This window comes from Ranitomeya imitator, chromosome 9 (assembly GCF_032444005.1).
Source record: "Ranitomeya imitator isolate aRanImi1 chromosome 9, aRanImi1.pri, whole genome shotgun sequence".
NCBI classification, from domain to species: domain Eukaryota; kingdom Metazoa; phylum Chordata; class Amphibia; order Anura; family Dendrobatidae; genus Ranitomeya; species Ranitomeya imitator.
This window is the reverse complement of record NC_091290.1, coordinates 74,617,481-74,631,288: the sequence shown is the minus strand read 5'-3', so window position 1 is coordinate 74,631,288 and position 13,808 is coordinate 74,617,481. Positions and strand designations below refer to the sequence as shown.

The 13,808-nt window shown below is 37.1% G+C and overlaps 12 non-coding genes across 12 annotated transcripts; all 12 read right to left on the bottom strand.

The window, feature by feature from the left end:
• Positions 1 to 926: 926 nt before the first annotated feature.
• TRNAS-AGA (transfer RNA serine (anticodon AGA)) lies at positions 927 to 1,008 on the bottom strand. The gene has a single exon. It is a non-coding gene; the product is annotated as a tRNA-Ser (tRNA).
• A 1,689-nt stretch (positions 1,009 to 2,697) lies between these two features.
• TRNAS-AGA (transfer RNA serine (anticodon AGA)) lies at positions 2,698 to 2,779 on the bottom strand. Its single transcript has one exon. It is a non-coding gene; the product is annotated as a tRNA-Ser (tRNA).
• A 957-nt stretch (positions 2,780 to 3,736) lies between these two features.
• Positions 3,737 to 3,808, bottom strand: TRNAQ-UUG (transfer RNA glutamine (anticodon UUG)). The gene has a single exon. It is a non-coding gene; the product is annotated as a tRNA-Gln (tRNA).
• Positions 3,809 to 4,503: 695 nt separating this feature from the next.
• On the bottom strand, positions 4,504 to 4,585 carry TRNAS-AGA (transfer RNA serine (anticodon AGA)). The gene has a single exon. It is a non-coding gene; the product is annotated as a tRNA-Ser (tRNA).
• Positions 4,586 to 5,542: 957 nt separating this feature from the next.
• TRNAQ-UUG (transfer RNA glutamine (anticodon UUG)) lies at positions 5,543 to 5,614 on the bottom strand. Its single transcript has one exon. It is a non-coding gene; the product is annotated as a tRNA-Gln (tRNA).
• Positions 5,615 to 6,309: 695 nt separating this feature from the next.
• TRNAS-AGA (transfer RNA serine (anticodon AGA)) lies at positions 6,310 to 6,391 on the bottom strand. The gene has a single exon. It is a non-coding gene; the product is annotated as a tRNA-Ser (tRNA).
• Positions 6,392 to 7,348: 957 nt separating this feature from the next.
• Positions 7,349 to 7,420, bottom strand: TRNAQ-CUG (transfer RNA glutamine (anticodon CUG)). Its single transcript has one exon. It is a non-coding gene; the product is annotated as a tRNA-Gln (tRNA).
• Positions 7,421 to 7,668: 248 nt separating this feature from the next.
• On the bottom strand, positions 7,669 to 7,740 carry TRNAQ-UUG (transfer RNA glutamine (anticodon UUG)). The gene has a single exon. It is a non-coding gene; the product is annotated as a tRNA-Gln (tRNA).
• A 665-nt stretch (positions 7,741 to 8,405) lies between these two features.
• Positions 8,406 to 8,487, bottom strand: TRNAS-AGA (transfer RNA serine (anticodon AGA)). Its single transcript has one exon. It is a non-coding gene; the product is annotated as a tRNA-Ser (tRNA).
• Positions 8,488 to 9,444: 957 nt separating this feature from the next.
• On the bottom strand, positions 9,445 to 9,516 carry TRNAQ-UUG (transfer RNA glutamine (anticodon UUG)). Its single transcript has one exon. It is a non-coding gene; the product is annotated as a tRNA-Gln (tRNA).
• Positions 9,517 to 10,177: 661 nt separating this feature from the next.
• On the bottom strand, positions 10,178 to 10,259 carry TRNAS-AGA (transfer RNA serine (anticodon AGA)). Its single transcript has one exon. It is a non-coding gene; the product is annotated as a tRNA-Ser (tRNA).
• Positions 10,260 to 13,300: 3,041 nt separating this feature from the next.
• TRNAQ-UUG (transfer RNA glutamine (anticodon UUG)) lies at positions 13,301 to 13,372 on the bottom strand. Its single transcript has one exon. It is a non-coding gene; the product is annotated as a tRNA-Gln (tRNA).
• Positions 13,373 to 13,808: the final 436 nt, after the last annotated feature.

The window sequence follows — 13,808 nt, the reverse complement described above, 5'->3', positions numbered from 1 at the left end:
AATGAAGGTGAATACAGGCTCTAAAGCTGTAGTGCAAATCTACAATTAATGCACAATGGTAAATTAATATCTCCTAAACTTTTATTCCACAAGAGTGCCAAGGGTTCCATGATATCTCAACAAGGACAGTTTTGGGCACAGGAGAACTCAGTGTAAGTGGAAAAACTGAAACATATGTACAAGGAGCTGCCCAGGTTCCACTGAGATTTGAACTCAGATCGCTGGATTCAAAGTCCAGATGGCTAACCATTACACCATGGAACCACACAAAAAAAAATTCATGGCTGCAGTTTTTGTGCTAAAAAGCACATTTGAACTCATGAATGAAGGTGAATACAGGCTCTAAAGCTGTAGTGCAAATCTACAATTAATACACAATGCTAAATTAATATCTCCTAAACTTTTATTCCACAAGTGTGCCAAGGGTTCCATGATATCTCAACAAGGACAGTTTTAAATGTTGATGAAAAGTGGCTAGTAAATAGAGTGCTGGATCTGTTACTTGGAAACAGGGTAAGAAAAAAAATAATTGCAAAACTTATACTGTTAGAAAGCTGTTCATCCAGAAGTGGCTAAAAAATTTTCATTGTGTGGTAAAAAGTTTATTCCAAGAGATAATTCAAGGTTGTTGCAAATCAAAGTGCATGTCCCAGTACATCTGCCACAGCAGTGGTCTGTGACTGCTAAACAAAAGAGGGAGAAGCACCACTTACCTGGTGGCACTCATGGCGCTTCTTTTAATTAGTGGCTTGACGCATGTGGGATGCAGCGTCAGATCGGCTTATAGAAAATACATCCAAAAATCAAGTCAGTCTGTTTCTAGAAACCCTGTCTAAAGTTTGCATATCACCTTCATGTGTGATAAACCAGGACACACGCAAATTTATCTTCTCAGGTAATCAGACAAAAAACAATAGGAACATATTCGTAGTCGGCAGGATTTGAACCTGCGCGGGGAAACCCCAATGGATTTCTAGTCCATCGCCTTAACCACTCGGCCACGACTACTCAGACATTGACCATTGATGAGTTTCACACACCTTTTATTATTGCACCATGATCAAGAGCAGTGATTATCCCTTTGGAAAACATCTCAGAAAATAGAAACAAAATTCCAGGTACCAGTAAAATAAAAAAATCTGATTTAAAGTCATCATCAATGGGAATCATGTACAGTTTAAGACTTTTACCTCTTTATAAGGCGGATTTTCAGTGGGTCCACTCCAAAATCATCCTGAAAATTACTCTGAAAATGCTGAAAACACTGAACAAATTAGTTTCCACGTAAAAAAGACTTGCTGTTCATATGATCAGGCTTTTGGGTGTCTTTTAATCACATCAAGTTTCCAAAAATGCCAAGCGGTTAACTAAAATAAGCATATCATTCTTCAGGTGTTTTTCATTTCGAATAGCTCCATACTTATAATACAATTTGATGGCAAGGTTAGAAAAACTCCTTCAAGGTTCCTGAGTGACTTTTAGTGCGTTTTGTGAGCTACAAAGAAGCGCCACAAAAATAGACTCAAAAGGTTCCCAAAATAATTTTATAAAAACACCACCAAAAATGTTTGCAAACTGCTTTAGGAAATTCTGAAAAACAAAAGAAAAGATGATTCAGGAAGAAAACGCCAACAATTCCTGAAGCCATTTCAGCTTAAAATCCTTGTCAGTTTAATACACCTGCAAAAAGTGTTATGTGAACATTGACATAAATCATAGGGTATGGTTGCTTTGTGTGACACAATTCGTAAGAGTGTTGTATCTTAAAGTCAATTTTAAGTTTCGGTAATCCTGCTTCATAGGTGGATTTGGCCATACAACTCAAAGTGATCACTCCATGGATGTTTGGAACATTCAAATCTTTTTTTGGCATGTTGATTTTAACTCTCTTTTTATGTTAAAACTTGGGCACAGGAGAACTCAGTGTAAGCGGAAAAACTGAAACATATGTACAAAGAGCTGCCCAGGTTCCACTGAGATTTGAAGTCAGATCTCTGGATTCAAAGTCCAGAGTTGTAACCATTTCACCATGGAACCACATGAAAAAACACCTGGCTGCAGTTTTTGTGCTAAAAAGCACATTTGAACTCATGAATGAAGGTGAATACAGGCTCTAAAGCTGTAGTGCAAATCTACAATTAATACACAATGGTAAATTAATATCTCCTAAACTTTTATTCCACAAGTGTGCCAAGGGTTCCATGATATCTCAACAAGGACAATTTTAAATGTTGATGAAAAGTGGCTAGTAAATAGAGTGCTGGATCTGTTACTTGGAAACAGGGTAAGAAAAAAAATAATTGCAAAACTTATACTGTTAGAAAGCTGTTCATCCAGAAGTGGCTAAAAAATTTTCATTGTGTGGTAAAAAGTTTATTCCAAGAGATAATTCAAGGTTGTTGCAAATCAAAGTGCATGTCCCAGTACATCTGCCACAGCAGTGGTCTGTGACTGCTAGACAAAAGAGGGAGAAGCACCACTTACCTGGTGGCACTCATGGCGCTTCTTTTAATTAGTGGCTTGACGCACGTGGGATGCAGCGTCAGATCGGCTTATAGAAAATACATCCAAAAATTAAGTCAGTCTGGTTCTAGAAACCCTGTCTAAAGTTTGCATATCACCTTCATGTGTGATAAACAAGGACACACGCAAATTTATCTTCTCAGGTAATCAGACAAAAAAATACAGGAACATATTCGTAGTCGGCAGGATTTGAACCTGCGCGGGGAAACCCCAATGGATTTCTAGTCCATCGCCTTAACCACTCGGCCACGACTACTCAGACATTGACCATTGATGAGTTTCACACACCTTTTCTTATAGCACCATGATCAAGAGCAGTGATTATCATATTGGAAAACATCTCAGAAAATAGAAACAAAATTCCAGGTACCAGTAAAATATAAAAATCTGATTTAAAGTCATCATCAATGGTAATCATGTACAGTTTAAGACTTTTACCTCTTAATAAGGCGGATTTTCAGTGGGTCCACTCCAAAATCATCCTGAAAATTACTCTGAAAATGCTGAAAACACTGAACAAATTAGTTTCCACGTAAAAAAGACTTGCTGTTCATATGATCAGGCTTTTGGGTGTCTTTTAACCACATCAAGTTTCCAAAAATGCCAAGCGGTTAACTAAAATAAGCATATCATTCTTCATGTGTTTTTCATTTTGAATAGCTCCATACTTATAATACAAATTAATGGCAAGGTTAGAAAAACTCCTTCAAGGTTCCTGAGTGACTTTTAGTGCGTTTTTTGAGCTACAAAGAAGCGCCACAAAAATAGACTCAAAAGGTTCCCAAAATAATTTTATAAAAATACCACCAAAAATGTTTGCAAACTGCTTTTGGAAATTCTGAAAAACAAAAGAAAAGATGATTCAGGAAGAAAACGCCAACAATTCCTGAAGCCATTTCAGCTTAAAATCCTTGTCAGTTTAATACACCTGGAAAAAGTGTTATGTGAACATTGACATAAATCATAGGGTATGGTTGCTTTGTGTGACACAATTCGTAAGAGTGTTGTATCTTAAAGTGAATTTTAAGTTTCGGTAATCCTGCTTCATAGGTGGATTTGGCCATACAACTCAAAGTGATCACTCCATGGATGTTTGGAACATTCAAATCTTTTTTTGGCATGTTGATTTTAACTCTCTTTTTATGTTAAAACTTGGGCACAGGAGAACTCAGTGTAAGCGGAAAAACTGAAACATATGTACAAAGAGCTGCCCAGGTTCCACTGAGATTTGAAGTCAGATCTCTGGAATCAAAGTCCAGAGCGCTAACCATTACACCATGGAACCACACTAAAAAAATACATGGCTGCAGTTTTTGTGCTAAAAAGCACATTTGAACTCATGAATGAAGGTGAATACAGGCTCTAAAGCTGTAGTGCAAATCTACAATTAATACACAATGGTAAATTAATATCTCCTAATTTTTTATTCCACAAGTGTGCCAAGGGTTCCATGATATTTATTCCACAAGTGTGCCAAGGGTTCCATGATATCTCAACAAGGACAGTTTTAAATGTGGATGAAAAGTGGCTAGTAAATAGAGTGCTGGATCTGTTACTTGGAAACAGGGTAAGAAAAAAAATAATTGCAAAACTTATACTGTTAGAAAGCTGTTCATCCAGAAGTGGCTAAAAAATTTTCATTGTGTGGTAAAAAGTTTATTCCAAGAGATAATTCAAGGTTGTTGCAAATCAAAGTGCATGTCCCAGTACATCTGCCACAGCAGTGGTCTGTGACTGCTAGACAAAAGAGGGAGAAGCACCACTTACCTGGTGGCACTCATGGCGCTTCTTTTAATTAGTGGCTTGACGCACGTGGGATGCAGCGTCAGATCGGCTTATAGAAAATACATCCAAAAATTAAGTCAGTCTGGTTCTAGAAACCCTGTCTAAAGTTTGCATATCACCTTCATGTGTGATAAACCAGGACACACGCAAAATTATCTTCTCAGGTAATCAGACAAAAAACTATAGGAACATATTTGTAGTCGGCAGGATTTGAACCTGCGCGGGGAGACCCTAATGGATTTCTAGTCCATCGCCTTAACCACTCGGCCACGCCTACTCAGACATTGACTATTGATGAGTTTCACACACCTTTTCTTATAGCACCATGATCAAGAGCAGTGATTATCCCTTTGGAAAACATCTCAGAAAATAGAAACAAAATTCCAGGTACCAGTAAAATATAAAAATCTGATTTAAAGTCATCATCAATGGGAATCATGTACAGTTTAAGACTTTTACCTCTTTATAAGGCAGATTTTCAGTTGGTCCACTCCAAAATCATCCTGAAAATTACTCTGAAAATGCTGAAAACACTGAACAAATTAGTTTCCACGTAAAAAAGACTTGCTGTTCATATGATCAGGCTTTTGGGTGTCTTTTAACCACATCAAGTTTCCAAAAATGCCAAGCGGTTAACTAAAATAAGCATATCATTCTTCAGGTGTTTTTCATTTCGAATAGCTCCATACTTATAATACAATTTAATGGCAAGGTTAGAAAAACTCCTTCAAGGTTCCTGAGTGACTTTTAGTGCGTTTTGTGAGCTACAAAGAAGCGCCACAAAAATAGACTCAAAAGGTTCCCAAAATAATTTTATAAAAATACCACCAAAAATGTTTGCAAACTGCTTTAGGGAATTCTGAAAAACAAAAGAAAAGATGATTCAGGAAGAAAACGCCAACAATTCCTGAAGCCATTTCAGCTTAAAATCCTTGTCAGTTTAATACACCTGGAAAAAGTGTTATGTGAACATTGACATAAATCATAGGGTATGGTTGCTTTGTGTGACACAATTCGTAAGAGTGTTGTATCTTAAAGTCAATTTTAAGTTTCGGTAATCCTGCTTCATAGGTGGATTTGGCCATACAACTCAAAGTGATCACTCCATGGATGTTTGGAACATTCAAATCTTTTTTTGGCATGTTGATTTTAACTCTCTTTTTATGTTAAAACTTGGGCACAGGAGAACTCAGTGTAAGCGGAAAAACTGAAACATATGTACAAAGAGCTGCCCAGGTTCCACTGAGATTTGAAGTCAGATCTCTGGAATCAAAGTCCAGAGCGCTAACCATTACACCATGGAACCACACTAAAAAAATACATGGCTGCAGTTTTTGTGCTAAAAAGCACATTTGAACTCATGAATAAAGGTGAATACAGGCTCTAAAGCTGTAGTGCAAATCTACAATTAATACACAATGGTAAATTAATATCTCCTAATTTTTTATTCCACAAGTGTGCCAAGGGTTCCATGATATTTATTCCACAAGTGTGCCAAGGGTTCCATGATATCTCAACAAGGACAGTTTTAAATGTTGATGAAAAGTGGCTAGTAAATAGAGTGCTGGATCTGTTACTTGGAAACAGGGTAAGAAAAAAAATAATTGCAAAACTTATACTGTTAGAAAGCTGTTCATCCAGAAGTGGCTAAAAAATTTTCATTGTGTGGTAAAAAGTTTATTCCAAGAGATAATTCAAGGTTGTTGCAAATCAAAGTGCATGTCCCAGTACATCTGCCACAGCAGTGGTCTGTGACTGCTAGACAAAAGAGGGAGAAGCACCACTTACCTGGTGGCACTCATGGCGCTTCTTTTAATTAGTGGCTTGACGCACGTGGGATGCAGCGTCAGATCGGCTTATAGAAAATACATCCAAAAATTAAGTCAGTCTGGTTCTAGAAACCCTGTCTAAAGTTTGCATATCACCTTCATGTGTGATAAACCAGGACACACGCAAATGTATCTTCTCAGGTAATCAGACAAAAAAATACAGGAACATATTCGTAGTCGGCAGGATTTGAACCTGCGCGGGGAAACCCCAATGGATTTCTAGTCCATCGCCTTAACCACTCGGCCACGACTACTCAGACATTGACCATTGATGAGTTTCACACACCTTTTCTTATAGCACCATGATCAAGAGCAGTGATTATCATATTGGAAAACATCTCAGAAAATACAAACAAAATTCCAGGTACCAGTAAAATATAAAAATCTGATTTAAAGTCATCATCAATGGGAATCATGTACAGTTTAAGACATTTACCTCTTTATATGGCGGATTTTCAGTGGGTCCACTCCAAAATCATCCTGAAAATTACTCTGAAAATGCTGAAAACACTGAACAAATTAGTTTCCACGTAAAAAAGACTTGCTGTTCATATGATCAGGCTTTTGGGTGTCTTTTAACCACATCAAGTTTCCAAAAATGCCAAGCGGTTAACTAAAATAAGCATATCATTCTTCAGGTGTTTTTCATTTCAAATAGCTCCATACTTATAATACAATTTAATGGGAAGGTTAGAAAAACTCCTTCAAGGTTCCTGAGTGACTTTTAGTGCGTTTTGTGAGCTACAAAGAAGCGCCACAAAAATAGACTCAAAAGGTTCCCAAAATAATTTTATAAAAATACCACCAAAAATGTTTGCAAACTGCTTTAGGAAATTCTGAAAAACAAAAGAAAAGATGATTCAGGAAGAAAACGCCAACAATTCCTGAAGCCATTTCAGCTTAAAATCCTTGTCAGTTTAATACACCTGGAAAAAGTGTTATGTGAACATTGACATAAATCATAGGGTATGGTTGCTTTGTGTGACACAATTCGTAAGAGTGTTGTATCTTAAAGTCAATTTTAAGTTTCGGTAATCCTGCTTCATAGGTGGATTTGGCCATACAACTCAAAGTGATCACTCCATGGATGTTTGGAACATTCAAATCTTTTTTTGGCATGTTGATTTTAACTCTCTTTTTATGTTAAAACTTGGGCACAGGAGAACTCAGTGTAAGCGGAAAAACTGAAACATATGTACAAAGAGCTGCCCAGGTTCCACTGAGATTTGAACTCAGATCGCTGGATTCAGAGTCCAGAGTGCTAACCATTACACAATGGAACCACATGAAAAAACACCTGGCTGCAGTTTTTGTGCTAAAAAGCACATTTGAACTCATGAATGAAGGTGAATACAGGCTCTAAAGCTGTAGTGCAAATCTACAATTAATACACAATGGTAAATTAATATCTCCTAAACTTTTATTCCACAAGTGTGCCAAGGGTTCCATGATATCTCAACAAGGACAGTTTTGGGCACAGGAGAACTCAGTGTAAGTGGAAAAACTGAAACATATGTACAAGGAGCTGCCCAGGTTCCACTGAGATTTGAACTCAGATCGCTGGATTCAAAGTCCAGAGTGCTAACCATTACACCATGGAACCACACATAAAAAAAATACATGGCTGCAGTTTTTGTGCTAAAAAGCACATTTGAACTCATGAATGAAGGTGAATACAGGCTCTAAAGCTGTAGTGCAAATCTACAATTAATACACAATGGTAAATTAATATCTCCTAAACTTTTATTCCACAAGTGTGCCAAGGGTTCCATGATATCTCAACAAGGACAGTTTTAAATGTTGACGAAAAGTGGCTAGTAAATAGAGTGCTGGATCTGTTACTTGGAAACAGGGTAAGAAAAAAAATAATTGCAAAACTTATACTGTTAGAAAGCTGTTCATCCAGAAGTGGCTAAAAAATTTTCATTGTGTGGTAAAAAGTTTATTCCAAGAGATAATTCAAGGTTGTTGCAAATCAAAGTGCATGTCCCAGTACATCTGCCACAGCAGTGGTCTGTGACTGCTAGACAAAAGAGGGAGAAGCACCACTTACCTGGTGGCACTCATGGCGGTTCTTTTAATTAGTGGCTTGACGCACGTGGGATGCAGCGTCAGATCGGCTTATAGAAAATACATCCAAAAATCAAGTCAGTCTGGTTCTAGAAACCCTGTCTAAAGTTTGCATATCACCTTCATGTGTGATAAACCAGGACACACGCAAATTTATCTTCTCAGGTAATCAGACAAAAAATATTATAGGAACATATTCGTAGTCGGCAGGATTTGAACCTGCGCGGGGGAACCCCAATGGATTTCTAGTCCATCGCCTTAACCACTCGGCCACGACTACTCAGACATTGACCGTTGATGAGTTTCACACACCTTTTCTTATAGCACCATGATCAAGAGCAGTGATTATCCCTTTGGAAAACATCTCAGAAAATAGAAACAAAATTCCAGGTACCAGTAAAATATAAAAATCTGATTTAAAGTCATCATCAATGGGAATCATGTACAGTTTAAGACTTTTACCTCTTTATAAGGCGGATTTTCAGTGGGTCCACTCCAAAATCATCCTGAAAATTACTCTGAAAATGCTGAAAACACTGAACAAATTAGTTTCCACGTAAAAAAGACTTGCTGTTCATATGATCAGGCTTTTGGTTGTCTTTTAACCACATCAAATTTCCAAAAATGCCAATCGGTTAACTAAAATACGCATATCATTCTTCAGGTGTTTTTCATTTCGAATAGCTCCATACTTAAAATACAATTTAATGGGAAGGTTAGAAAAACTCCTTCAAGGTTCCTGAGTGACTTTTAGTGCGTTTTGTGAGCTACAATGAAGCGCCACAAAAATAGACTCAAAAGGTTCCCAAAATAATTTTATAAAAATACCACCAAAAATGTTTGCAAACTGCTTTAGGAAATTCTGAAAAACAAAAGAAAAGATGATTCAGGAAGAAAACGCCAACAATTCCTGAAGCCATTTCAGCTTAAAATCCTTGTCAGTTTAATACACCTGGAAAAAGTGTAATGTGAACATTGACATAAATCATAGGGTATGGTTGCTTTGTGTGACACAATTCGTAAGAGTGTTGTATCTTAAAGTCAATTTTAAGTTTCGGTAATCCTGCTTCATAGGTGGATTTGGCTATACAACTCAAAGTGATCACTCCATGGATGTTTGGAACATTCAAATCTTTTTTTGGCATGTTGATTTTAACTCTCTTTTTATGTTAAAACTTGGGCACAGGAAAACTCAGTGTAAGCGGTAAAACGGAAACATACGTACAAAGACCTGACCAGGTTCCACTGAGATTTGAACTCAGATCGCTGGATTCAAAGTCCAGAGTGCTAACCATTACACCATGGAACCACATGAAAAAACACCTGGCTGCAGTTTTTGTGCTAAAAAGCACATTTGAACTCATGAATGAAGGTGAATACAGGCTCTAAAGCTGTAGTGCAAATCTACAATTAATACACAATGGTAAATTAATATCTCCTAAACTTTTATTCCACAAGTGTGCCAAGGGTTCCATGATATCTCAACAAGGACAGTTTTAAATGTGGATGAAAAGTGGCTAGTAAATAGAGTTCTGGATCTGTTACTTGGAAACAGGGTAAGAAAAAAAATAATTGCAAAACTTATACTGTTAGAAAGCTGTTCATCCAGAAGTGGCTAAAAAATTTTCATTGTGTGGTAAAAAGTTTATTCCAAGACATAATTCAAACTTGTTGCAAATCAAAGTGCATGTCCCAGTACATCTGCCACAGCAGTGGTCTGTGACTGCTAGACAAAAGAGGGAGAAGCACCACTTACCTGGTGGCACTCATGGCGCTTCTTTTAATTAGTGGCTTGACGCACGTGGGATGCAGCGTCAGATCGGCTTATAGAAAATACATCCAAAAATCAAGTCAGTCTGGTTCTAGAAACCCTGTCTAAAGTTTGCATATCACCTTCATGTGTGATAAAGCAGGACACACGCAAATTTATCTTCTCAGGTAATCAGACAAAAAAACTATAGGAACATATTCGTAGTCGGCAGGATTTGAACCTGCGCGGGGAAACCCCAATGGATTTCTAGTCCATCGCCTTAACCACTCGGCCACGACTACTCAGACATTGATCATTAATGAGTTTCACACACCTGTTCTTATAGCACCATGATCAAGAGCAGTGATTATCCCTTTGGAAAACATCTCAGAAAATAGAAACAAAATTCCAGGTACCAGTAAAATATAAAAATCTGATTTAAAGTCATCATCAATGGGAATCATGTACAGTTTAAGACTTTTACCTCTTTATAAGGCGGATTTTCAGTGGGTCCACTCCAAAATCATCCTGAAAATTACTCTGAAAATGCTGAAAACACTGAACAAATTAGTTTCCACGTAAAAAAGACTTGCTGTTCATATGATCAGGCTTTTGGGTGTCTTTTAACCACATCAAATTTCCAAAAATGCCAATCGGTTAACTAAAATAAGCATATCATTCTTCAGGTGTTTTTCATTTCGAATAGCTCCATACTTATAATACAATTTAATGGGAAGGTTAGAAAAACTCCTTCAAGGTTCCTGAGTGACTTTTAGTGCGTTTTGTGAGCTACAAAGAAGCGCCACAAAAATAGACTCAAAAGGTTCCCAAAATAATTTTATAAAAATACCACCAAAAATGTTTGCAAACTGCTTTAGGAAATTCTGAAAAACAAAAGAAAAGATGATTCAGGAAGAAAACGCCAACAATTCCTGAAGCCATTTCAGCTTAAAATCCTTGTCAGTTTAATACACCTGGAAAAAGTGTTATGTGAACATTGACATAAATCATAGGGTATGGTTGCTTTGTGTGACACAATTCGTAAGAGTGTTGTATCTTAAAGTCAATTTTAAGTTTCGGTAATCCTGCTTCATAGGTGGATTTGGCCATACAACTCAAAGTGATCACTCCATGGATGTTTGGAACATTCAAATCTTTTTTTGGCATGTTGATTTTAACTCTCTTTTTAAGTTAAAACTTGGGCACAGGAGAACTCAGTGTAAGCGGAAAAACTGAAACATATGTACAAAGAGCTGCCCAGGTTCCACTGAGATTTGAACTCAGATCGCTGGATTCAGAGTCCAGAGTGCTAACCATAACACCACATGAAAAAACACCTGGCTGCAGTTTTTGTGCTAAAAAGCACATTTGAACTCATGAATGAAGGTGAATACAGGCTCTAAAGCTGTAGTGCAAATCTACAATTAATGCACAATGGTAAATTAATATCTCCTAAACTTTTATTCCACAAGTGTGCCAAGGGTTCCATGATATCTCAACAAGGACAGTTTTGGGCACAGGAGAACTCAGTGTAAGTGGAAAAACTGAAACATATGTACAAGGAGCTGCCCAGGTTCCACTGAGATTTGAAGTCAGATCGCTGTATTCGAAGTCCAGAGTGCTAACCATTACACCATGGAACCACACGAAAAAACACCTGGCTGCAGTTTTTGTGCTAAAAAGCACATTTGAACTCATGAATGAAGGTGAATACAGGCTCTAAAGTTGTAGTGCAAATCTACAATTAATACGCAATGGTAAATTAATATCTCCTAAACTTTTATTCCACAAGTGTGCCAAGGTTTCCATGATATCTCAACAAGGACAGTTTTAAATGTTGATGAAAAGTGGCTAGTAAATAGAGTGCTGGATCTGTTACTTGGAAACAGGGTAAGAAAAAAATAATTGCAAAACTTATACTGTTAGAAAGCTGTTCATCCAGAAGTGGCTAAAAATTTTCATTGTGTGGTAAAAAGTTTATTCCAAGAGATAACTCAAGGTTGTTGCAAATCAAAGTGCATGTCCCAGTACATCTGCCACAGCAGTGGTCTGTGACTGCTAGACAAAAGAGGGAGAAGCACCACTTACCTGGTAGCACTCATGGCGCTTCTTTTAATTAGTGGCTTGATGCACGTGGGATGCAGCGTCAAATCGGCTTATTGAAAATACATCCAAAAATCAAAATCAGTCTTGTTCTAGAAACCCGGTCTAAAGTTTGCATTATCACCTTCATGTGTGATAAACCAGGACACACGCAAATTTATCTTCTCAGGTAATCAGACAAAAAACTATAGGAACATATTAGTCGTCGGCAGGATTTGAACCTGCACGGGGAAACCCCAAAGAATTTCTAGTCCATCACCTTAACCACTCGGCACAACTACTCAGACATTGATCATTGTTGAGTTTCACACACCTTTTCTTATAGCACCATGATCAAGAGCAGTGATTATCCCTATGGAAAACATCTCAGAAAATAGAAACAAAATTCCAGGTACCAGTAAAATATAAAAATCTGATTTAAAGTCATCATCAATGCGAATCATGTACAGTTTAAGACTTTTACCTCTTTATAAGGCAGATTTTCAGTAAGTCCACTCCAAAATCATCCTGAAAATTACTCTGAAAATGCTGAAAACACTGAACAAATTAATTTCCACGTAAAAAAGACTTGCTGTTCATATGATCAGGCTTTTGGGTGTCTTTTAACCACATCAAGTTTCCAAAAATGCCAAGCGGTTAACTAAAATAAGCATATCATTCTTCAGGTGTTTTTCATTTCGAATAGCTCCATACTTAGAATACAATTTAATGGCAAGGTTAGAAAAACTCCTTCAAGGTTCCTGAGTGACTTTAAGTGCGTTTTGTGAGCTACAAAGAAGCGCCACAAAAATAGACTCAAAAGATTCCCAAAATAATTTAATAAAATTACCACCAAAAATGTTTACAAACTGCTTTAGGAAATTCTGAAAAACAAAAGAAAAGATGATCCAGGAAGAAAGCGCCAACAATTCCTGAAGCCATTTCAGCTTAAAATCCTTGTCAGTTTAATACACCTGGAAAAAGTGTTATGTGAACATTGACATAAATCATAGGGTATGGTTGCTTTGTGTGACACAATTCGTAAGAGTGTTGTATCTTAAAGTCAATTTTAAGTTTCGGTAATCCTGGTTCATAGGTGGATTTGGCCATACAACTCAAAGTGATCACTCAATGGATGTTTGGAACATTCAAATCTTTTTTTGGCATGTTGATTTTAACTTTCTCTTTTTATGTTAAAACTTGGGCACAGGAGAACTCAGTGTAAGCGGAAAAACTGAAACATATGTACAAAGAGCTGCCCAGATTCCACTGAGATTTGAACTCAGATCGCTGGATTCAAAGTCCAGAGTGCTAACCATTACACCATGGAACCACATGAAAAAACACCTGGCTGCAGTTTTTGTGCTAAAAATCACATTTGAACTCATAAATGAAGGTGACTACAGGCTCTAAAGCTGTAGTGCAAATCTACAATTAATACACAATGGTAAATTAATATCTCCCAAACTTTTATTCAACAAGTGTGCCAAGGGTTCCATGATATCTCAACAAGGACAGTTTTAAATGTTGATGAAAAGTGGCTAGTAAATAGAGTGCTGGATCTGTTACTTGGAAACAGGGTAAGAAAAAAAATAATTGCAAAATTTATACTGTTAAAAGCTGTTCATCCAGAAGTGGCTAAAAATTTTTCATTGTGTGGTAAAAAGTTTCATCCAAGAGATAATTCAAGGTTGTTGCAAATCAAAGTGCATGTCTCAGTACATCTGCCACAGCAGTGGTCTGTGACTGCTAAACAAAAGAGGGAGAAG